Genomic DNA, 24,125 nt, shown 5'->3' with positions numbered 1-24,125 from the left:
TATCCTGGGAAATTTTCTATATTATCTGTTGGATGCCTGTGCCGTGGCCTGTAATAGAACAGTTTAACTAGGGATAGTTTAGTGTGTGATTCATCTTCATCAGGGCTCATAAACTTTACACCATCTCATATACCTGTCCAGTCTGCGTTTGCTGAATTGGCTGTACACTGACATTTATATATTTGAGGACCTCAACAGAGGATCAACTAGAATATTTTAATGAATGTTATTTTCAAAGGCTTCAGCATTTGGTTTCTATGCTAGGCCCCACATTTGTTGAAAATGGCAATCTTTATAGAGCTTGGGCTTTTACAATGGTCCAATAGGTTTGACAATTTTTCTTTTAGTTCCTGTTGACATAGATTAATTGAATTGAGTTTGATGAACATAGCATGTTTGAACATGAACTCATAGCTTTCACATAGTCAGCCCAACATACTCAATATATGTCCAACCCTGCAATAAATACAAGCTCAGTGGCACGATCAATACAAGCCCAAGACTATAATCAATACAAGCCTCGGATTGTAATCAATAAAGGCCTAGGATGGTAATCAATACAAGCCCAGAACTGTAAGCAGTACAATCCCAGGACTGTAGTCAATACAAGCCCAAGCTTGTGATCAATGCAAAGCTGGTATATAATCAATGCAGGTCCAGCACCACAGTCAGTGCAAATTCGGGATCACAAGCAACGTAATCACAGTGTTAGAATCAGTACAAAATCAGCACTCTAATCAAGGTAAGCCCAGTATCATAATCCACTGAAATCAACATAGTAATCAATAAAAGCCCAAAATTGTAATCCGTATTCTTGTGAGGGTCTGCATAATTACACATTGGGCTGAATCTTGCATTATTTTTGGCCAAGTGTCAGTCTTATTGAAAACAAAACCAAAAGGATTGCAGATGTTGGAAATCGAAAGCAAAAACAGACTTTGCTGGAAAGTCTCAGCAGTTCAGGCAGTATGGATGGAGTGAAATTAGAATTAACGTTTCGGGTCCAGAGACCTTTTCTCAGTTTCATGGAGGGTTCCTCTCAATGGAGCCTAGTGAAATCCCTCACTATGTCTTAATAAAATCACTGCAGTTATTACCTACACTGCCCCATGGCAGTCCACTTACCTGATTCTAGCCCCATTTTACTACTTGTCATTTCCAGAACAACTTGTTACTGACAGGGTATTCCAGAATGGTCATTTTTAAAAGGCTGTAGTACACCCAGACAAATATTGTTCGTCTGGAGCTGCCCTGCATGGTTCCTGGTATATGCACCAGACATAGCAGAAAGAGAAAATGTCACCCTGATTTACAGGCAAGGATCTGGAGGTGGATGGTTAGGTGCACAGACAGGTCTTCCACCGCCTTAAGGACCAGCAATGGAGACCATGACACCAGGCCACCAGACCATGCCAGCCTGGTCTGAGCTTGCCACCAAGGCCAGCTCAGTCTCAGCTATCTGTGGATGTGGGGTTTGTCTGACTGGTGCCCATGGAGCATGATCTGAGATGCTTATGCCTATTATAGACGTGGAGATCCTTTGGAACAAGCAGTGAACTAAATTTGCCAGGTATCCAATCTGACTTCCATAGTGAGATTTCTTGATGTCTAGGGTGAGAGGATAAAGAGATGCGTATTAATGAGGCAAGTTGTGTCATTAACAATGTCATGGTATTAACAATTTTGTGGCATTAACAGTGCTGTGCACAGACAACAATCTCTCTTCATAGGCAACTGACTACCGCCTAACGAGGGTCTGGCCTTGACACCCACAATGTGGGTAAAAGGCACAGAAAGTTGCTTCCAAAGTCAATGTATGTTGAATTTCTTCCATAATTGCACATTTCTCACAACAGCCCATGTTGTTCAGGCCTTCATAAGATTCCACCTAATTTTTATTTGCTTTAAGTTTGGTGTTTTACAGAAATACAAAACTAAGAATTTGCATTTGCTAGCACTTTTCACAACAACAGGATGTCTCAGAAGTAATTTACAGTCAATTATTTTGGAGTTTGTTGCTATTATGTGCAGAAAAAGTAGCAACCAACTTACAGGCACCAAAATCCCATGAACAGCATTGAATAATTTAAATAAATGGCCAAATATTGACTTTTAGGCGTTGGTTGAGAGATAAAAGTGGTGCAAAAATGCTGAACGTTTTGAACACGGCAGGTCAGGCAGCATCTGTGGAAAGAAAAACGCAGTTAATATTTCAGGCCTTCACCATTCATTAGACTATTCTCATAAAAGATTATCAAACTGAAATGTTAACTCAAAATGGCCTCCTGTGTTATTATGCAAGGGATAATTTATTCAGTAGTAGTCTTTGGCTTATTTGTATTTAGAGCAATAATGTTTCAAATCCTTGCTAGTCCAGCATTTGAGACTGTCTAGACTGCATACCTTTACACCCACTGCCAGTGTGGGGGCTTTCAAGTAGCTGACACTACTTCACTTCTCTGGACCAGAATTGCTAACTTTTCATTCAAGTTAGCAGTGATACATTCATCAACACTCCCACCACATGTGAAAGCAAGCAAACAAAATTTATCATACTGCCACGTTTATATTGGCCATTTGTCCCTGTTGTGGTCTGGAGATTGCTTTCACAGTAGTCTAAAGAGGTACATGTAAATAACCTGCCTGATATCTAACCACCCCCAGAAGTGGTGAATAGATGAAATTCAAACATTATTGATGTTTACCTGAAGACCATGCTAGACAAAAATCAACTCCACATTCCATATAAAGGAAGTTATTATTAGAAACCTTGGGCTACCGGGAAGTGATTAACCTTACAGACCATTGACCAGGTCAGGCATGCAGCCAGTCTTGCACAGAGCTCATTGAAGCCTCCAATAAAAGCCCCAGCTAACATTCATTTTGAACTCATTATCCTGAACAAAATCTTGCCTCCTCTCGCCAGTAGTTGATGAATGTGGTAGTTCTTCACATACTGCCTTTCTGCACCTTCCGCTGAGAGGAATGCAGAGTTATCATTGACAGTGGCAGAACTGTGAGGATGCTCTGCAGTGTAGACAGTCTCAACAGCCAGGTGGAGGAGGTTATGCATCTACAAGTGCTGCAACAGCAAACCAGAAATGGATGACGTAAAATTTTAATGTAGCACATGTAAATCCTATCACCCTAAAGCTTTCGGAGCTTCTATTTGTTGGTCAGTGCTGAATGGTTACCTACAAGGAAACAAAGGAAGTTTTGCCTTTATATAACTGCATACACAACTACAAGCCATTGCAAAGTCCTTTACAGCTAAGGAAGTACTTTATGAACCATAGTCACTGTTATAATGTAAAAACCAGAGTAGCCAATTTGCACACAGCATTCTCCTGCAATCAGCAATTTGATAAAGACCAGATAATCAGCGTTTGTGATGAAGATTAAGTGATAGATATATTGGCCAGGAGAATAACTCTCCTGCTCTTCATTGAAATAGTGCCACAGGAGCTTTTATGTTTATCTGAGAGAGCAGTCTTATCCCAAAGACAGATTACGAACAGGGCAATACTCTATCAGGGCTGGACTGAAGTGTCAGGATAGATCATGCACAAGTCTCTGAAGTTGAGATTTTACCTACACCCTTCTGACTCAGAGGTGAGTGTACTCTCCACTGAACCAGAACACTTTCCTTTTTAATTGAGCATGAGCATTCAATTATTGCTAAAGGAATGCCTATAAACACGGTAACACTGCCGATATCTGCTAATTTCACGAACAGCTGTTACAGGATTTGCAGGACAACGAAAGAATAAGTTGTGTTCCCATATCCCCGCTCACAAGCTGAGAATATCTCGAAGCACTTTACAGCCAGTGAAGTACTCTGACAGTGTAAACACTGTTATAATATTGGCAACCAATGCAGGCAGCATAATCCCATAAACAGCTATGCGGTTATGATCTAATATTCTGATCTAGTAATGGTCATAAATTGATCCAGGATACTGGCTGATTTTCTTCCAAATAGTGCCCTGGGGTCTTTTACATCTATCCAGTCACCTCTGACAATATAGCACTCTCTCAATATTGCACGGTCAGCCTAGGTTATGATATCTCGTCCCTACAGTAAGACCTGAATCTACAATTTACCTCAGAAGCCCAGTTTTATTGACTGTCCCTAATTGCCCTGAGACAGTGATGGTGGAGCTTTATCCTGAATTGCTCACAAGCAGGTTTGATGTAACTGAGGGTCTAATTAGCCCCCAGCCAGAGAAAGGTATACTGGAGTCATATATAGGCCAGACTGAGCAACTAACGTGTGGTAACTATTGACAGGGTGTTTCTGAATTAAGCCACTAACAATCCAGTACTAATTCGAAATATAAAAAAAGTGGAAAGAGAACAGGATTTGAGACTGAAGGCCGGTAGCTCAGGGAGCAGCTTATTGGGATCAAAGCATAGGGTGATTCTCAATCAGGCAGTATTCAGAATCTCTGCATTAATAATTTAAGTTTGGAAAGTACCTTCAATGGGGAAGAATTCCCCTGGGCATTTCATAAGAGTGCTGTTAGACATAAAATTGACACTGTGCCAATTAAAGAGTTATTTGTTTGAAATGGTGACTAAAAGCTTAGCTGAAGAGGAAGGTTTTAAAAAATATCAAAGAGATTGATGAAGGGAATTTCTAAATGTAGGGTTCAGGTTTCTGAAGGCTCAGCACCAATGGTGAGCAAAAGGAGTGGAGTATACTACAAAACCCCAGAGTTAGAGGAACATGGAGGGTTTGGGGAAGGTCCAAATAGTTGGAATTTAAGTAAGGAGATGAGAATTTTAAAATAGGGGTAGTAGTCAACTGGACTCATGATCATAAGGGTGGTTGGCTGAGTATGTTCTGTGCTGGTTAGGGATATGGGTGGTAAATGTTTCAAAAGCATAAGGCGGTTTTTAAACATCATGTAATCTGGAAATTTCTGTACGTGCCATAGCTTATCCTGAAAACCAAGGTCAGGATTCAGGCATTCCATTGAAGTGCAGCAAGCCATTCAACTGAGTTAAAGTGAAGGGCCAGAACACTGAATGTCACCTTCAGAAAGCTTTGATACAGAAATAATATTCATGCTGTTCAACAGAGTTAGACTTCTGAGAAACCTAATGTAAAAGGAACAGCTGCTTCCAGGCCCATTGACTATTTGCTGGAGTAAAATATAACACAGAAAGGAAAGAATGAAAAACTTGCACCAACAGTTGACCATCCATAGTCTCAGGAAATCACAAATTACTTTTTCATATGTAGTCACTGTTGTAATGTACGAAACACAACAGCTATTTTGAGCATAGCAAGCATCCACTAACAACAAGGTAAAATGTATTTTAATATTGTGGGTCAAAGAGCAAATTTTTACCAGAGGACTCAAAAGAATGCCCTTCTTCAAATAGAATAATGGGATCCCCTACAGAGAGTTCAGACCAGGTACATCATCTGTGGAAACGCACTCCTCTCAATGGAGCATCAGTCTGTATTCTAAAGTCTGTAGTCTAAATTCAGTTAATAAATCTAGTTTCATTAATGGTACCCCCAAACTATCACTGATTATTGTAAAATAGAAACCTGGACAGCATTCTAGTGTCCTTTAAGGAGAAAAATTGCCTTCCTTACCTGTTCTGGCCTATGTTTCACTCCAGGCACACAGCAATATGGTTGACTCTTAACTGCTCTCAGAAATGACCCAGTAAACCACTTAGTTCAAGGGCAATTGTTAGTCCTGTTGCCAGTGACACCCACATCCCAGGCAAGTTTTTTTTTAAAAGTCTCAGCAGTGGGAGTTGACATCAGAGTTCAGATTTATAGTCGTTGGCAGAAGAATCAAAGTCAATATGAGGGCGAAGCTTTTTCACAAAACAAATGGTTAAGGCCTGGAATGTATTTCCTGAGAGTGCGGAGGAGGCAGGATCGATTGAAGCATTCAGTAGGGAACAAGAATGTTATCTGGAAAGGAAGAATGTACAGAATTATAGGGAGAAGGTGGGCCAACAGGACAAGGTGATTTCTCTTTTGGAGAGCCAGTACAGACAAGATGGACTACATAGCCTCCTTCTGCACTGTAAAAATTCTGTGATTATGTAAGCAGTGTCTATGAACCACAAATCTGAGTATAACTAGATGATAATGCCAGTGATAATGGAGAACCAAATTCAGGGTAATTATTGCCCACTGTCACCTCTGCACATCAGTACATTCAGCACTCCTATTACAGGACTGGTTACAGCAGTTTTCACTTTGTTAGGGAAATAACTGGCAGTGAAATTAAAATAACATATTGTCGCTGATGGAATCACAAATATGAAAGGAGGCCATTTGTCCCATCATCCATGTGCTGACTCTTTGTAAGAGTTGTCCAATTAATCCAAATCCTCTGCCCTGCCCCACAGCCTTGCAATTTCTTTTCAAGTATTAATCCAGTTTCCTTTTGAAATTTACTGTTGTATCTGTTTCCAACACTCTTTCAGGAATCACATTCCAATCATAACTTCTCCGTGTTAAAAATCAACTCCTCATCTCCTTCTATCTTTCATTTGCTAAAATGCTAAAATTGCTAAATTTGGGCTCTCTGGTCACTAACCTTATGTTAGTGGAAACTATCTCTCCTTACTTTATTGAATAGAATAGAGATTTATTGTCACATGTACATTTTTATGAAAAATACAGTGAAACATTTCATAGGTCGCCCCACCACAGTGCCTACATCAATGACAGAAGTCATACATGAATCATAAAAACAGTAAAATTAAGACAAAGTTCATCACAGTTCAGTTAACAGCGTATGGACTCGGAGAAAACCAATTAAGGAATGATGGAATACCCTGACGATGCAGCTGGGACGGGACCACCATTCCAGGACAAGACCGCCATGCGGGGTCACCGGAATACTTGCCAGAAGCCTGTGCTGAAGAAGACCGCCATGCCGAGCTGGTAACGATGAGACTGCAATCTTGAACACCTTTCCCTTCTGTTCCATGGAAGGAAATCCTAGCTTCTCCAGTCGCTCCTTGTAATTAGGATATCTATAACTATTTGGAGGCCTTGGGGATTGAATTTTTATACAAGTGAAACATTGGACAAGGTACAGGGAAAGGGACTGTTAATAAACTACAGGCAGTTGTCACAATTCCACACATCATTAAATTTTATAGCTTTTTTTAAACAGTTGCTGATGTTCACTATTTTAGCTGACTTCAGCCCCTAAAGCAGGTTTGACAGGTGGACATTTCCTTTAGCTGAAAACAATGGACCCTCATTTCAGACCACTGTTGTTTTCTCTTTCTAAAGAGTGAGTGACACAATTTTGTACATGTCAGTTACATGATCCTACTTTAGTTTTTTTTTACTAAAACATATAAAATTCTTACAAGATGTGACAGGGTGAAAATATAGAATGTTTCTCCTGTTCAGTTGTTTTAGAACCAGAAGACACAATTTCAGCTGAAGAGACATGCCATTTAAGACTTATGTCTGAAGTCACACAACACCAGGTCATAGTCCAACTGGTTCATCTGAAATCATAAGCTTTCAGAACACTACTCATTTGTCACTCCACCTGTGAAGGGGCAGTGCTGTGAAAGCTTGTGATTTCAAATAAACCTATTGGACTATCACCTGGTGTCATGTGACTTCTGACCTTGTCCAACCCGCTCCAATACCAGCGCCTCCAAATCATTTAAGACTTAGATGAGGAGGAGTTTCTTCACTCAGCAGTTGACAGATCTTCAGAATTCTCCACCCCAGAGGGTGTACAAAGCTCATTATTAAGCAGGTTCATACCAGAAATTGATAGGCACAAGGTGACAGTGCAATTGGCATTGAGGAGATTAGCCATGATGTAGAAAGGTGGACCAAGCTGAACAGTCTATTCTTGTGCCTATGTTCCTGATGTCAGACTGAAAAACAGAAATGAGACCAAGTTATATTAGCAATTTGTGTATGCCAGTGTAATGCATTGCCACAGGTCAGTTAGCCAACCAGTTATTATTAGCTGAAACAAGTACTCAACTGTTATATTTGTAAAGGTGATTAAAATAATAAGAGGGCTAACCCCGAGGACGCTAGGAAGGTGAGTATGATGGGATAGAAGATTAGAGTGCAGGATTGAAGCTATGGCACAAGGAAAATGAGATTGTGGTAAAAGATTTGAATGTATTACATTGAGTTTGGAGTATAGGAAACAAAGGGCATCAGTCTGGGGAATAGGATTAGGATCTTGGATAGAGAGGAGGAATTTTGAAGCAGACGTATGGGAAAATAGCAGGGAGTTGGGAATTTCAGGATAGCTTTTTCAAAGAGCTAGCACAAACACTTTGGGCTTGAAGGCCTCCTGACTTGTAGAAGTCTATGATTCAGTTAGAGATATGGAATGGGATCCATAATAGCATTGGAAGAGAATGATAGAAGACAGGGTTGTGGGAAACGGAGTTTAGATTGTGACAAGGTGGCAACTGAAACAGAAGACATGACAATGGGAATCATAGGGGACCTTTCAATGGGAAACATAGGGGACCTTTCGATGGGAGTCATTGGGCACCTTTTTCAAACATAGCCATAATAGTCTGTAGTGTATGATTAAATAGATGTTTCACTCACAGCTGCCCCTATGTCTGAAAGCATGGCCTGTTGGAAGAGCGTTAACATTATCATGGCCTGCTCAAACAGTGGGGCCCATTCATCAAATTATATGAGGAGGAGAGGGGTTGAATGTCATGTTTACACAAACTGCCCCTCAGAAATTCCTTCTACCCCACTCGTGTGAGAGAGATGACGTGATATTTGTTACCAGCTCACACCACAGCTCAACCCAACATCAAACAATGGAAGTTTCACTCTGAGCTATTGTTGGACCACCTTAGAGATATATTGGGATGTAACATGACTACAGTGCAGAATTGGAAAGGGTGAATCACTAGCCCTTTATGTATCTGGCTCCCATTTCTATCTCCATTCCTTTCAGAGGAGAGTTTGGAAGACCGATCGAAGATCATTGATAAACGTAAAACTTGACGAGGTAATTGTTTTATTTTATGTAGTCAGTTATGATGTTTGATGCATTGCATGAAAAGCTGGTGGAAAGAGATTCAATAGTAAAATCAATGAGGCAATGAAATAACAACTGCCAACGGAAACATAACTACAACTTACATTTATCTAGAGCCTGTTTAACACAATAAAACATCCAAAGAAGCTTCATTATGTGCATTATGAAGCAATGTTACTTATTCAGCCATGTAAGGCAATGTTTGACAGATGCAAAAAAATTGATCAAAGGGGGTACGTTGACAGAGAGGGTATCAGATATTTAGAGAAAGGATTCCATAGCTTAGGTCCCAGGCAGCTGATGTTCAAAAGGCTGTAATTAATTGAAAAAAGATATTTTTAATGGTTGTGAGCTGAGAGGTGAGAGGTTTCTGGCATTGTGGGGCACAAAGCCAGGAATGATTTGAAAACACAAATGAGAACTTTAAATTCAAAGCATTTTTTGACTAGGAGCCAATATGGATTAGCAGGTGATGAGCAAAATAAGACCTAGCTTAGGACAATATTTTGGATGATATGAAATCTGCATTAAGTGTAGAAAGTGGGGAGACAGCCAGTAGCGACAAAAGAACTAGAAGCAGAAGTGAAATTTTTAAAAATCATAGGCAGTGATTTGCCATGATCTAACATGGATGGCGTGAAAGATCAGTGGCAGCAGATGAAACAATAAGTTGCCAAATGAAATTGGAGTGTGGGTGGAGTTGGATCAACAAAATAGCTCGTTTAAAGTGGCTACTGAATGTACTCCTGCTCACTGGATAGAAAGTGGTACACTGTCTCCCCACAGTGGGGCAGCACGGTGGCTCTGTGGTTAGCACTGCAGCCTCACAGCACCAGGGACCCGGGTTTGATTCCAGCCTCAGGCGACTGTCTGTGCAAAGTTTGCACACTCTCCCCGTGTATGCGTGGGTTTCCTCCCACAGTCCAGCTATATTGCCCGTAGTGTTCAGAGGTGCGAGGGCTACAGGGGGACGGGTCTGGGTGGCATGCTCCAAGGGGCAGTGTGGACTTGTTGGGCTGAAGGGCCTGTTTCCACACTGTAGGGAATCTAATCATTCCTGTAACCAATTGTATTTCAGCTCCATTAGAAATATCAGTAACAAAAGAAGCCTAATTGTCACATTGCACCCATGACAATGTTAACCATGACGTGGCCACCATTTTAAAGCCTAGTCCCTGCTCTTTCCACTTTTTATTCAGGTGAATTCCAATGTGCTCCTATTCAGCCTCCCATTTTTTACATTATCTGTAAACTGGAGCAGAGCTAATGCTATGCTTAATTGCACCATGTCCCATTTTCCCATGGTAACAAGGTGTGGAGCTGGATGAACACAGCAGGCCAAGTAGCACCAGAGGAGCAGGAAAGCTGACATTTCGGGCCAAGACCCTTTTTCAGAAATGGGGGAGGGAAGGTGGTTCTGAAATAAATAGGGAGAGAGGGGGAGGCGTGTAGAAGATGGATAGAGAAGAAGATAGGTGGAGTGGAGACAGACGGGTCAAAGTGGCGGGGATGGAGCCAGTAAAGGTGAGTGTAGGTGGGGAGGTAGGGAGGAGATAGGTCAGTCCAAGGAGGACAGACAGGTCAAGGGGGCAGGATGAGGTTAGGAGGTAGGAGATGGGGATGGGGTTTGAGGTGGGAGGAGAGGATAGGTGGGAGGAAGGACAGGTTAGGGAGGTGGGGACAAGATGGGCTGGTTTTGGGATGTGGAAGGGGGAGGGGAGATTTTGAAACTTATGAAGTCAGCGCTTCCTAGTACTCCCACGAGGAGCTCGAACTGTTCATCCACTTCATCGACACCTTCCATCCCAACTTTAAGTTCACCTGGACCATCTCCAATACCTCTCTCTCCTTCCTGGAACTCTCTGTCAACATCTCTGGCAACCTGTCCTCCCTCATACCTGTCCCCTCCTCCCACCTCAAGCCTCACCCTCATCTCCTACCTTCTGACCCCATCCCGCCCCCTTGACCTGTCCATCCTCCTTGGACTAACCTATCTCTTCCCTACCTCCCCACCTAACCTCACCTTTACTGGTTCTATCCCCGCCTCTTTGACCTGTCTGTCTCCTCTCTACCTATCTTCTCCTCTATCCATTGTCTATCCTCCAACCCCCTCCCTATTTATTTCAGAACCCCCTTCCCCTCCCCCATTTCTGAAGAAGGGTCTAGGCCTGAAACTTTAGCTTTCCTGCTCCTCTGATGCTGCTTGGCCTGCTGTGTTCATGCAGCTCCACACCTTGTTATCTCAGATTCTCTAGCATCTGCAGTTCCTACTATCTCTGAACCCATTCTTCTGACCTGTGTTCACTGACCAACATTTGCTCCTCGACTGGCAACATAATTAGCATCCCTCTTTTCATGTCCCTCTCTTTCTTCCCTCTGTAATCTCTCCAACTGCTTTAACACTTTGAGATGTCCTGCTCCCACAAATCTATCCTTTCATCCATCTCAGTTTTCTTCAATCTGACATTGGTGGTTATATGCCTTTAAATACTTACGCCAAAACTTTGGAACTACCTTTTTAAATGTCAGTTTCTACCTCTTTCTCCTACATTATGGTGTTCCAATTTGACCAAGCTTTTCTCATCTTCATGAATGTGATTCAATGTCACATTTTGATTGAAAGCGCTCCAGTGTCGCAGTTGTATAGCAGCAAATTGTTGTGGTCATTCATCTAACTCCCTCTTTAGCCTCAATCATACTGTGCTATTTATTCTCAATTGCTTACTGCATGTCAGCTCCAAGACTGCAAAGCAAATGCAGCTGTAATATTAACAGTGTTAAACTCCTGGCAGGAACTTTAATGATAGTTAAGCTCTTTGAGCACTCCTTGGCTCTAGGGTGTGTGGCTGATATGCTATTTACAGTAGATTCACAGTTTAATCACATTCTGTAAATGATACAGTAAACATGCCAGACTAGCATCAGACTGCAGCAAAACCCTGAGTGGCATTGCCTTGCCTTCTTCAACTGAAGACAGAATCTCTAACACATGTGATCATTTGCATGTTGCTTCACTGACTGAATGCTTTGGGTTCCAGCGGGAAGTGTTGCATTTGCACAGCACTTGTTGACTGTTCTAGGTGAGTCTTGAGCTTGCTACCTCAGCATTTCCTAATAAAGTCTGCACTGTTTTGTCAGATACAAACGTTAACCCAGCGCTTTAAATATAGAAAACACTGACAAGGCTACAGTTAGAGTATGGTATTCAATTTTGATCATTGCATTTTAAAAAAAGATGTTTAGACTTGTAGAGAGGAATGGCGGTCGACATCAGGGACTTCAGATTTGTAGAAGTCAAGAGCAGATCAAGCAAAGAAGGTCTAGGGAAGGCTTACCAGATATTCAAAATGATGAAGAGTTTCAATAGAGTGAAAAAGGAGAAACAGCTTCCATTGACAGGCAAGTCAGTAACCAAAACATTCAAATATAACTGGCAAAATAATCAGAATGGAGATGACGAGAATTTATTTTAAGCAATGATTTGTTTTGATCCAGATTGAACTGCCTGAAAGAATGGGTTTGGATGATTCAGGAGTAGTTTTCAAAAGGGAGTAGGGTCAGTATTCAAAGGGCTATGATGAAGAAACTGGTCAGTGGCACTAATTAGATAGTTCTTTCAAAGAGCTGGCAAAGGTATGATAGGCTGAAGAGCCTTCTTCTATGCTCTATGATTGTATGGAGAGTACTAAAGGAATGAATCCCAAGCCACAGTCCAAATATCAGGGGATTTATAGCTTAATAAAGAAGATGGATTTCAAAATCATTCTGACAGAAGTGAAAGGTATAGAAGAGTAATGGTTATGTAAGTGAGCTGGTAATTCCAATTCCTGAACCAGTAGTCCCTTAAAACAAGAGTTCACTGTCGTACAGGGGTGTAAGGGTCTGAAAGAGATAATGGTGAAGAGCACCTTAAGCACCCCTCTTATGGTGATGTCATATAGACTTGTGGGCAGGAAATCTTAGGATCTTGAAAGAGTGAGACCAAACATCTGGTCCTCCTCATAGTCCATATAACAATGTAAATTATATCAACACAATCCGTAATGAGTTGCTAACATGCACTAATGTGCCAAGCAGGCCTGTAGATTGCCATATTTAAAGATTGTCTTAGCATACCTTGTGCAGGATGAAGTGCAGACTTGATTTGATTACATATATGACATGGTCGGAAATGGATACAACATTTACCACCATCTTCTCAAGGGCAATTAGGAATGGACAATAAGCGCTGACCCAGGCCATTGTTGTACTGGGCTCTGGGCATTGACCACTGAGGCAGTTTGCTGCCACCAGTCATCCTTTCTCTGCTGAGTTGAAGGGCCTGTCTAATTTTTAGTGGGAGAGGATTGAGGACAGTCAGTGATCCCCACATCCAGTGAATACATATTTTTCTCAATCCCATCAGTTAGAGAAGTTGAATTCACATTAAAAAGCTGGTATCAAGGGAGGCTATGATGTTAGTGGTGTTGTTGCTTGTTTCATAATTCAGAGACACAGGCATGTTCTGAGGACCAGGGTTGAAAGCCCTTCATGGCAGATGGTAAAATCTGAAGACAATCTGCAATGAAAAGTTTAATGATGGACCATAAAACCATTGCCAATTGGCTGAAAAAGACGTCTGGTTCACTCACACACCTTATGAAAGGATATCTGCCATCCTTACTCAGTGTGGCCTACTTGTGACTACAGGCCCACAGCAATGTAGCTGACCTTCAAACTGCTCTCTGAAATGACTAGCAAGCCCCTCAATTGCATCAAATCATTAAAAGGTCTCAAAGAAATGAAACTGATCAGAATACCTGGCATCAACCTAGGCACCAGGAACAGCAGTAACCTTGTCGACGCTGCAAAGTTCTCCTTATTAATATCTGGGACTTAGAGCCAAAATTGGAAGGTCTCTCTCACAGGCCTGTCAATTCATGGGAGGCAGAACATCCGTTTAGAATGTCAGCAGCAATCTATTAGTGAAAAATACCACGTATACAGCCACTGTATAGAAACAATGGGAAATGGCTTTCTGGGGTGGTTCAGATTTTTTGAGATACTTTGCCTCTGCAAGGTAATTTGAGCTAAACCAGCCTTTTTGGCCCATTTTTGAGTTTACAAGATACAGTGAACAGGCTGAAAAGTGCAACTTCCTTCTTTATACAGAAATAGCGGTGCACAAAAACTTGTGCTACTGAAGTGGGGCTTTGCTTGGACGTAGTTGAGGGTCAACAATGAGCATTAAGCATCAGCCCATCATGAACTAGGACCTATAGAAGTGGATTGATGACTGAAAGTGAGAGATCAGAAAATAAAGTGCTATTTGATCATGTTAGAGGGATTTGTCAGCTTTCACTTTCGTTGGGATTGATGTAGGGGAATACCTGCATATGTCTTAACCCACAAAGTCAGTTTTCAGTTTCAGTGAGCAAAGGAGACACTTCTGAGTTTCAATTTTTCAACTACACAATTTCAGGCCAGTGGTAAAGTACAAATTTTCCCCTTAAACCCAAAGTTTTCCTGGAAATGGGTCAAGGGCAGTGATATTGAGTAAATACAGTAAGGCTTGTTTCTCGAAGGATTGTTTGATTTTAACAAGCACCACTCTGGATTTTTTAAAAATATTGAGAAGTGTATGTCCTATGAAAATTTTTAGATGGGTGGCACGGTGGTTGGCGCTGTTGCCTCACAGTGCCAGGGACCGCAGTTTGATTCTATTTTTCGGCGACTGTAAATGTGGAATTTGGACATCCTCGCCGTGTCTGCATGGGTTTCCTCCGGGTGCTCCAGTTTCTTCCCAAAGTCTGAAGATGTGCAGGTTAGGTGGATTGGTTTTGCTAAATTGTCCACAGTGTATAAGGATGTACAGGCCAGACGGATTAGCCATGGGAAATGGAGGGTTACAAGAATAGGGTAGGGGGCTGAGTCTGGGTAGGATGTTCTTCCAAGGGTCAGTCAATGGGCTGAATGGCCTGCTTCCACACTGTAGGGATTCTATGATTAAATGAGTCCTTCAAATCAGACAACTGGTTGGAGGGAGATAACAAGATGTAGGGCTGGATGAACACAGCAGGCCAAACATCATCACAGGATCAGGAAAGCTGATGTTTTGAGCCTAGACCCTTCTTGCCTTATCCATAGAAAATAGGACAGAGAACAGTACAGCACAGTACAGGCCCTTCGGCCCATGATGTTGTTCCAAACTTTTACCCTAATCCTCAGATCTATCTAACTTCCACCGCTACCTTATACTATCATCCAGATACCTATCTAATAGCCGCTTAAATGCCCCTAATGAGGCCGACTCCACTACCCTCTCTGGCAATGCATTCCATGCCCTTACCACTCTCTGAGTAAAGAACCTAACTCTGACGTCTCCCCTGTATCTACCTCCATTCACTTTAAAACTACGTCCCCTCATAATAGCAAAGAAGCAAATTGTAATATGTATTTTTAAATGATTCATAGAATCTGTTAGAACAGAAGGAGGCCATTTAGCCCATTTTGTGCATGCTGACTCGAAGCAATCAGTGAGTCCCATTCCACTGCTTCTTCCCCTTCAAATATTTCTCCTTTTTGGAGGCTACTATTGAATCTATCTACACCTTATGTGCGTAATTATTTCTTCTCACATTTAATAACTAACAATCTAACTCTTTATTAATTCAAGAAATTCCGATTGAATTGAATCTTTTTAAATCATAAATTTTTTTTATGGGAGTTAAGTATCCAGCAGGGAGTGAATCCTTCATAAATTAATCCTTTTGCAACGAACCATGAGGCAAGTGATTGAAGGGGGAGTCAGTTCATTCCTCCTGACTTGGGAGCCTATTTATTTAATGACATCCAAGCTGCAACCATAATAAATGGGAGAATCTCTCTCTGGAACTCAATAGAACATCAGTTATTGGTTTAAAAAAATCCAATGGGCCTAGTTGGAAGAATAGTAGAGGCATTCCTCACAGTGCCCTGACAAATCTACCCACAACAAACCTCACAAACAAAAAACCAGGGTAGGAGGCAGTTGCATAGTTATACAAGAATAAGGCATTACCTGAGAAACTATCCAGGTGAGTAAGTCAGAACTCTGTGAAGTCTACAACTCTTAAGTTGGAGTTGAAGACACCTTTGGTGGGTTCTAGACAGAGAGAAATTGTCCATGGGAATTTTGAGCTTTCCAGGCCATTCCAAACTATTCAAAGACCCAATCTGGATTCATGTTTACGAGAATGTACCTGAAAAATGATCCAAGAGTATAATGCAGCTCTTTTTCCTTGAGATATTTACAGATTATAAATCCAATACAGTCCTCAGAGTACATGTTTCATCTACAAAAACAGTTCAAAAGTGTGTTTTTGGCTGTAAAGCACGTTGGAATGTCCTGGATTTACAAACAATGCAATGTCAATGCAACATAAATTCTGTCTTCCTGCTCATAGCTCATTTTCCTAATAGCAATGTAGAAACTGTTAAACAAAAACAATTTCCATTCATGTAGCACCTTTAATGTAATAAAATGTTCCAAGATGCCTGACAGGGTCATTATAAAACGGGATTTGACACCACACCACTCAAAAAGATGATAAACAGTTTCAGAATATCGGACAGACATTTAAGCGGTGGTGAATCTTTGGAATTTTCTGCCCCAGAGAGCTGTGGGAAGCTTTGCTATTGGGTATATTCAAGACAGAGATTGATAGATTACTAGATATTAAAGATATTTATTAATGACTTGGATGAGGGGATTGAAGGATGGGTCAGCAAGTTTGCAGACGACACGAAGGTTGGAGGTGTTGTTGACAATATAGAGGACTGTTGTAGGCTGCAGCGGAACATTGACAGGATGCAAAGATGGGCTGCGAGGTGGAAGATGGAGTTCAACCTGGATAAATGCGAGGTGATGCATTTTGGAAGGTCGAATTTGAAAGCTGAGTACAGGATTAAGGATAGGATTCTTGGCAGTGTGGAGGAACGGAGGGATCTTGCTGTGCAGATACATAGATCCCTTAAAATGGCCACCCAAGTGGACAGGGTTGTTAAGAAAGCATATGGTGTTTTGGCTTTCATTAGCAGGGGGATTGAGTTTAAGAGACGTGAGATCTTGTTGCAGCTCTATAAAACTTTGGTTAGACCACACTTGGAATACTGCATCCAGTTCTGGTCACCCTATTGTAGGAAGGATGTGGATGCTTTGGAGAGGGTTCAGAGGAGGTTTACCAGGATGCTGCCTGGACTGGAGGACTTATCTTATGAAGAGAGGTTGACTGAGCTCGGACTTTTTTCATTGGAGAAAAGGAGGAGGAGAGGGGACCTAATTGAGGTATACAAGATAATGAGAGGCATAGATAGAGTTGATAGCCAGAGACTATTTCCCAGGGCAGAAATGGCTAGCACGAGGGGTCATAGTTTTAAGCTGGTTGGTGGAAAGTATAGAGGGGATGTCAGAGGCGGGTTCTTTACACAGAGAGTTGTGAGAGCATGGAATGCGTTGCCAGCAGCAGTTGTGGAAGCAAGGTCATTGGGGTCATTTAAGAGACTGCTGGACGTGCATATGGTCACAGAAATTTGAGGGTGCATACATGAGGATCAATGGTCGGCACAACATTGTGGGCTGAAGGGCCTGTTCTGTGCTGTACTGTTCTATGTTCTATATTCTATATTGAGGGATCTGGAAATAGCACAAGACAATGGTATTGATGTAGTTGAAAGGTGGAGCAGACATGAGAGAGAAAAATAGATCATTCCTACTGCTGCTTCCATTTCCAGATGACTAAAAGCTTGCTCAGAGATGTAGATTTTATGGAGTGCGTAAGAGGGACAATGCAAGGTAGAGAGGCCAAGAGGGGCGGCACAGTGGCTCAGCAGTTAGCACTGTTGCCTAACAACGCCAGGGATCTGGGTTTGATTCCACCCTCGGGCGACTGTCTGTATGGAGTTTGCACATTCTCCTTGTGTCCTTGTGGGTTTCCTCCGGGTGCTCCCGTTTCCTCCTATAGTCCAAAGATGTGCAGGTTGGGTAGTATGGCCATGCTAAACTGCCAACAGTGTCCAGGGATGTGTGGGTTAGGGGGATGGGTCTGAGTGGGATGCCCTCAAGGTCAGTGTAGGCTCGTTGGGCCAAAGGGCCTGTTGCCACACTGTTTGGAATTCTATGAGATATAGGGAACTTGGGCCCAGGCAGCCGAAGGTATGAATACCAATATAATGCAAATAAAATTGGGAATGCCCAAGATACCAGAGTTTGACCAGCACAGATACCTTGAATAGTTGTGTGACTGGAAGAGATTAATAGTGAGGTCAAGAGGTATAATGAGAGAATTCCAGAGGTTGGAGCCTTAAGCAAAAGACCAAGTTTCAACTCGTTTGGACCTGATAATCACATGCTTAAAAAAAATTATGCTTTTAACTAACCAAAGTAATCAATGTCTAAAAGCCTCCAGTGGTGGACAGCATTGACAACCATAGGTCTTGAGTAACTTTTACTGTTCAAAGCACACTACAAAGCAAAAGTAAAGCCACCCTAGTCCCACTCGCTGATTAGAGAGAGACAACTGGGCATGAACTTAACCTGATGGTCACCATGCCTCAGTTGAGAGGTAAAGTCAAGAAACTGGTACAGGAACTGAAGCCATGCATTGGTTTTACTTTGCATCACAAATCTGCCATCTGAGCTAACCGATTCTCTACACTTGGTATGTTACAGACACTATACTGCAAACTACACTCTATATTCTATCCAAGCTGTACTGCGCACTACAGTCTACTTGCTATACTATATTTGCTGTATCCCGTATTATAACACTACATACATCGCACACAAAATACAACATACATGATATGCTACATGTACCACATGTTACAAGTAACATGTATGAGACTACACACTAACCTTCATTCACTACACCGCACGTTAAAACATTACACTCTTTATATACTACAGAAAATATACTCTGTCACACTACACTCTACACACACTATATGATGCACATAACTGCACACACTTCACTACACACCATACTACACAACCCACACTGCACACTGCAAACATTACACACACTGGACAACACATTACATTCGACACTATACTATATGTGACACTATATACTATGCTCCAACACTACTCAATACAGACCATGCTACACATACATTACACATTATATGCTACATGCTCCACACTCTATAATACACCATACTCTACACAAATTACACACAGTATGAATTCCATATACACAATTTTACACACATCACACACTATGCTACACACGTTATACCTGAAATTTCTGATAGACTTGAACCTAGATAGTTATTTTCCGACTTTTATTGAAGTGAATTAATGCTGAACTTCTCCACCTTTGTTCCTAAGAAACATGTTCCATAGACTGACATTCCCTGAAATAGTAGGAGAGAAATTTAACCCTCATGCAGCAGGTGGGGGAGGGTAAATAGGATAAAAATGTCAAAAGTGGGGCAACCTATTCAATCTGATTAGAACTCCCCATTCCCAGTGTTTCCAGATCTCCCAGACAGTTTATACCTTTCCCCATCACCTTTCTGCACTTTCCCCAACTCTCCATAAACTTTAGGGCCATCATTTCTGCAGCTTTGTTTAGAATTTTCCACCACTTCAAATGCAGCCCTGAGGCCCTGGCCTCTAGTTCTACTGGTCTGGATAAGTGGTGCAATACAATAGAGCACAGGAGCAGGCTCTTTGGCCCTCCACCCCTGCACTAATTCCTAATCATTATTTAGACCCACTACTTATTTCCCACATGCAGTTTCTGTTCCTCTGTTTGTCTCCCATTCATGTGCCTACCATGATCCACGTTAAATGTTGCTAACATGCCTTCTTCCACCATACCTACTGGCAGTGCGTTCCAGGCAGTCACTACCCTCTATGTGGAAGATTCTCCCTGCACTTCTCCCCTATACTTGCCCCCCACCTTGAACCTGTGCCCTCCTGTAGTTGACCTTCCTACTCTGGGAAAAAAGCCTCTGACTATCCATCTTATCTATGCCTCTCAAAATTTTGTAAACTTCTATTAGGTTGGTCCTCAGCCTCCATTTTTCCAGTGAAAACAGCCTAAGTTTATCCAACCTTTCCTCATAACTAAAACCCTCCAGACCAGGCAACATCTGGTAAACCTTCTCTGTATCCTCTCCAAAGCATGTACGTCCTTCTGGTACTATGGTGGCCAGAACTGCATGTAATATCTAAATGTTGCCAAACTAAAGTTCTATACAGCTTTAACATAATTTGGCAACTTTTATATTCAATTCCCCCACCGATGCAGGCAAGTGTATTGTATGCTTTCATGACCAACTTATCCACCTGAATTGCCACTTTCATGGAACTGTGGACCCGTGTGCCCATATCACTTTGTATGTCAATGCCTAAGGGTTCTGCCATTTATTGTAAAAGTCACACTGAACTTGATCTTCCAAAATGCATCACCTTTCGTTTGTCCAGATTAAACTCCATCTGCCATTTCTCTGCTCAAATCTGCAATTTATCTATATCCTGCTGTATCCTTTTGACAATCCTCCTCACTATCGGCAAGACTGCAAATTTTAATGTTGTAGTGATTGTAATGAAGTCAGCCAGGTGGACATCATAGAATATGTGTTCCCTGATTAGGGCTGTTAATTTGGTGCAATCAGGGAACCCTGGCTGACAGATATAAACAGGAGGGTTAGAGGATCTGTTCACTCTGAGAGCTTGCTCTGAGAGAGCTGGATCAGGGCAAAAGACTCTCCATGTGTAAATAAAGGGCAACCTGCTGACAGGATACAGGCCTCTGAGAAGTTATTTCAGGTGTCATCTGCAAACTTCCGAATCAGACATTTTCTTCAGAAAATCAGATGTTTTCGTCAATACACACACACACACACACACACACACACACACACACACACACACACACACACACACACACAATCCATGCAGAACACCACTAGTCACTGATCTCCATTCTGAAAAGTACCCTTCCATTGCTACTCTCTATCTCCTATGACCAAGCTTCTATCAAGTCAGCTTACCCTAGATCCTATGAGACTCTGCTTTTTGTGCAAGCTTGCCATTAGGTACCTTATCAAATGCCTTACTAAAGTCCATGGAGATAACATCTACTGTCTTTCCCTCATCAATCAAAAATCTCAATCAAGTTGGTGAGACATAATCTGCCCTGGACAAAAGATGCTGCCTATCACTAACAAGTTCATTCACTTCCAAATGTGAACAGAATCTTATCTCTGAGTATCTTCTCCAACAGCTTTCCCACCACTGACATCAGGCTCAATGGGCTGTAATTACATGGATTATCTCTGTTTCCCTTCCTAAACAAAGGAACATCATTGGGCATTCTCCACTCCACTGAAACCTCATCTAAAGCCAAAGGGAATGCAAAAATATCTGTTAAGGCCCCATCTATTTCTACCCTTGCCTCCCACAGTTTCCTGGGATAGCAGCCATCTGGCCCTGTTCACTTGTTTATCTTAACACATTTCATGACACCCAACACATTCTCCTTCATTCTGTTGATCTGCCCAAGAGTATTCATACACCTAACGTCACCCTTATGTTCCTCTCTTTGGTGAATACTGATGTAAAGTACTCATTAAGGATCTCACCCATTTTCTCTGGCTCCACACATAACCTCCCTCCTTTATCCTTGAGTGGGCCTAGGCTTTCTTTGATATGACCTATGTATGCAGGTAGTCAAAACCGTGAGGTAGGGTACGAAGAAAATGTTAATTGGAAGCAAATGAAATGGCAGTATATTTGCATCACATTACCACTCACTAAGGAATAAGGTTTTCATCTGAAGAATGAAAGCAAACAAAATTTGCATTAAAAAAGAATCCAAAATTGAATTATGCAAATCATCACAGGAGCCTGCAATGTGTTGGTAAGGTCCTGAAAACAACTGAATTTTTCAGCCATGTTTTCACCTGCTTAGAAAGATCGGGAATTCAAATTACAGAATGATTAAAATACAGGAGACCATTCAGGCCATCAAACCCTTATCTTTCTCTGCAAGGGCAATTTCCCTAGCCCAGTTCCCTCAACCTTTTTTCTTAGCCCTGCAATGTTTTCCATCAATGTGGTTATCCAATTTCCTCTGTAAATCTCATCACCTGTCTGCCTCTCTCTCTCTCTCTCTCCTTTCTCAAAATCCCCATGAAAGTTACAACTTTTGACCAAGTAGCAGGCCTATTTTTCCTAATATCTCCCTTTTTTCACTCTGTGTCAAACTCAAAAATTGTGGAAGATTTATGTATCAATTATATAGCACTTTTATCAACCACCAGATTCTCAAAAGATTTGTAACCATTGAAGTGTTGCAATGTATAATATACACAACTTGCATAAGGCAAGATGTTGCCATGTAATCATGATAAATGACGGGTTTTGTGTGATCTCGACTGAGGGATAAATATTGGCCAAAATCCCAGGGATGGCTCACTTTCAAAAAAGTTATGGTTCACACTGCAAGGAAAACAGGGTCTTGGCACACCCTCAGTACTGCACTGGAATGTCAGCCTTGATTCCATTCAGTAATTGCTCCAATGAAATTGGGGGCAGCATGGTGGCACAGTGGTTAATACTGCTACCTCACAGCACCAGGGACCTGTGTTCAATTCCAGCCTCAGGTGACTGTCTGCCTGCATGGAGTTGCACATTCTCCTTGTGTCTGCGTGAGTTTCCTCCGGGTGCTCCAGTTTCCTCCCATAGTCCAAAGATGTGCGGGTTAGGTGGATTGGCCATGCTAAATTGCCTGTAGCGTTCAGGGAAGTGTAGATTAGGTGGGTTATAGGGTGATGGGTCTGGGTGGGATGCTCTGAGGTTTGGTGTGGACTTGTTGGGCCAAAGGGCCTGTTTCCACACTGTAGGGATTCTATGACTATATTGAAATTGATGTATATATGCAGATTGTTATTTTAACAGCTGGATTAACCTTGACTTTACTTAACAGAATCACATTAGGGCATATACATACAGGAATACAAAACTTTTCTTTGTTCCAATCATTAATGTGTGGGATGTTGTGATCTATAAAATTATAAAAATGCATTTCAATGATGTTGGAGAAACTTTGAACAGGCAAAAAAGCACAGACTTGTCAGTATCATGGTGTGTTTGATCACATAGAATTATCACAATGCTGAAATTTAGTTTAGCGAGCTTCTTTGAAAAGTTGCATGACTGCATTTGTATTCCTGAAGTTAACTGCTCAGGCACATGGCATGCTAAATTTATTACGGTGAAGTGTGAAGTGATACATTTTAGTGGAACATGAAGAAAAGGGAATATAAACTAAATGGTGTAGAATTCAGACAAACAGCAAGATGTATAGGTTATATGTACACAAATCTTTGAGGGAGCAGGACAAATTGATGAACACACTAAGCAGTATAAAAGCACCTTTGCCTTTAATAAACAGAGGCATGGAATGCAAGAGCCAGCATGTTACACTAAACCTATGTAATTCTCTGATTTGCACTTAGCTGGAATATTGCGTTACTTGAGAAAATATGTCAAGTTTGGGAGAATGTGCTGAAGAGATTTATCAGAAAGGTGTTAGAGATGAAAGCACAGAGAGATTGGAGAAGCCAGCTGTCGTGTTCTCTTTACAGCAAAGAAGGCTAAGGAGAGATTTAATAGGCATATTCAATATCGTGGCTGGTTTTGATAGATTAAATAAGGAGAAACTATTTCCTCTGAGGGAAGGGAGGGTAAGCAGATGATACAGCTTTAAAATAATTGCCAAAAGGACTGTGGGGAGATGAGAAGAATATTTTGCTTTGGCAAGTCATTATGATCACTGCTTGAAAAAAGCACGCAACAGATTCAAAAGCAACTTTCGAAAGGCAAATTAGAGACAAGCTTGTAAAGGAAAACATCTTCGGAGCTAAGTGGAAAGGAACTGGGACAAATTGGTTGTGTTATTCAAGGAGCCAACACAGGCAAAATTGAGCAAATGGTTATCTGTGTTGAAGGATTTTAACTTCAGAGGTCCTTTTCAGAGGTTAAACGCACTAAAATGTGAAGGAAAAAGTAGAAATTTGCAGCAACTATTGATGGAGACTTCATTCGTGATGAGT

The 24,125-nt window shown here is 41.5% G+C and overlaps 1 long non-coding RNA gene across 1 annotated transcript; it reads right to left on the bottom strand.

Moving 5' to 3' along the window:
- Window positions 1-1,347: 1,347 nt before the first annotated feature.
- On the bottom strand, window positions 1,348-16,185 carry LOC125461129 (uncharacterized). The gene is made up of 4 exons (XR_007249406.2): window positions 16,078-16,185; window positions 7,775-7,890; window positions 5,612-5,941; window positions 1,348-2,184 (listed from the first exon to the last, which is right to left on the bottom strand). It is a non-coding gene; the product is annotated as an uncharacterized LOC125461129 (long non-coding RNA).
- Window positions 16,186-24,125: the final 7,940 nt, after the last annotated feature.

Source organism: Stegostoma tigrinum, chromosome 18 (assembly GCF_030684315.1).
Source record: "Stegostoma tigrinum isolate sSteTig4 chromosome 18, sSteTig4.hap1, whole genome shotgun sequence".
In the NCBI taxonomy this organism is placed as follows: domain Eukaryota; kingdom Metazoa; phylum Chordata; class Chondrichthyes; order Orectolobiformes; family Stegostomatidae; genus Stegostoma; species Stegostoma tigrinum.
Note: the sequence above shows the minus strand (reverse complement) of the source record. Positions and strands in the feature narration are given on the sequence as shown.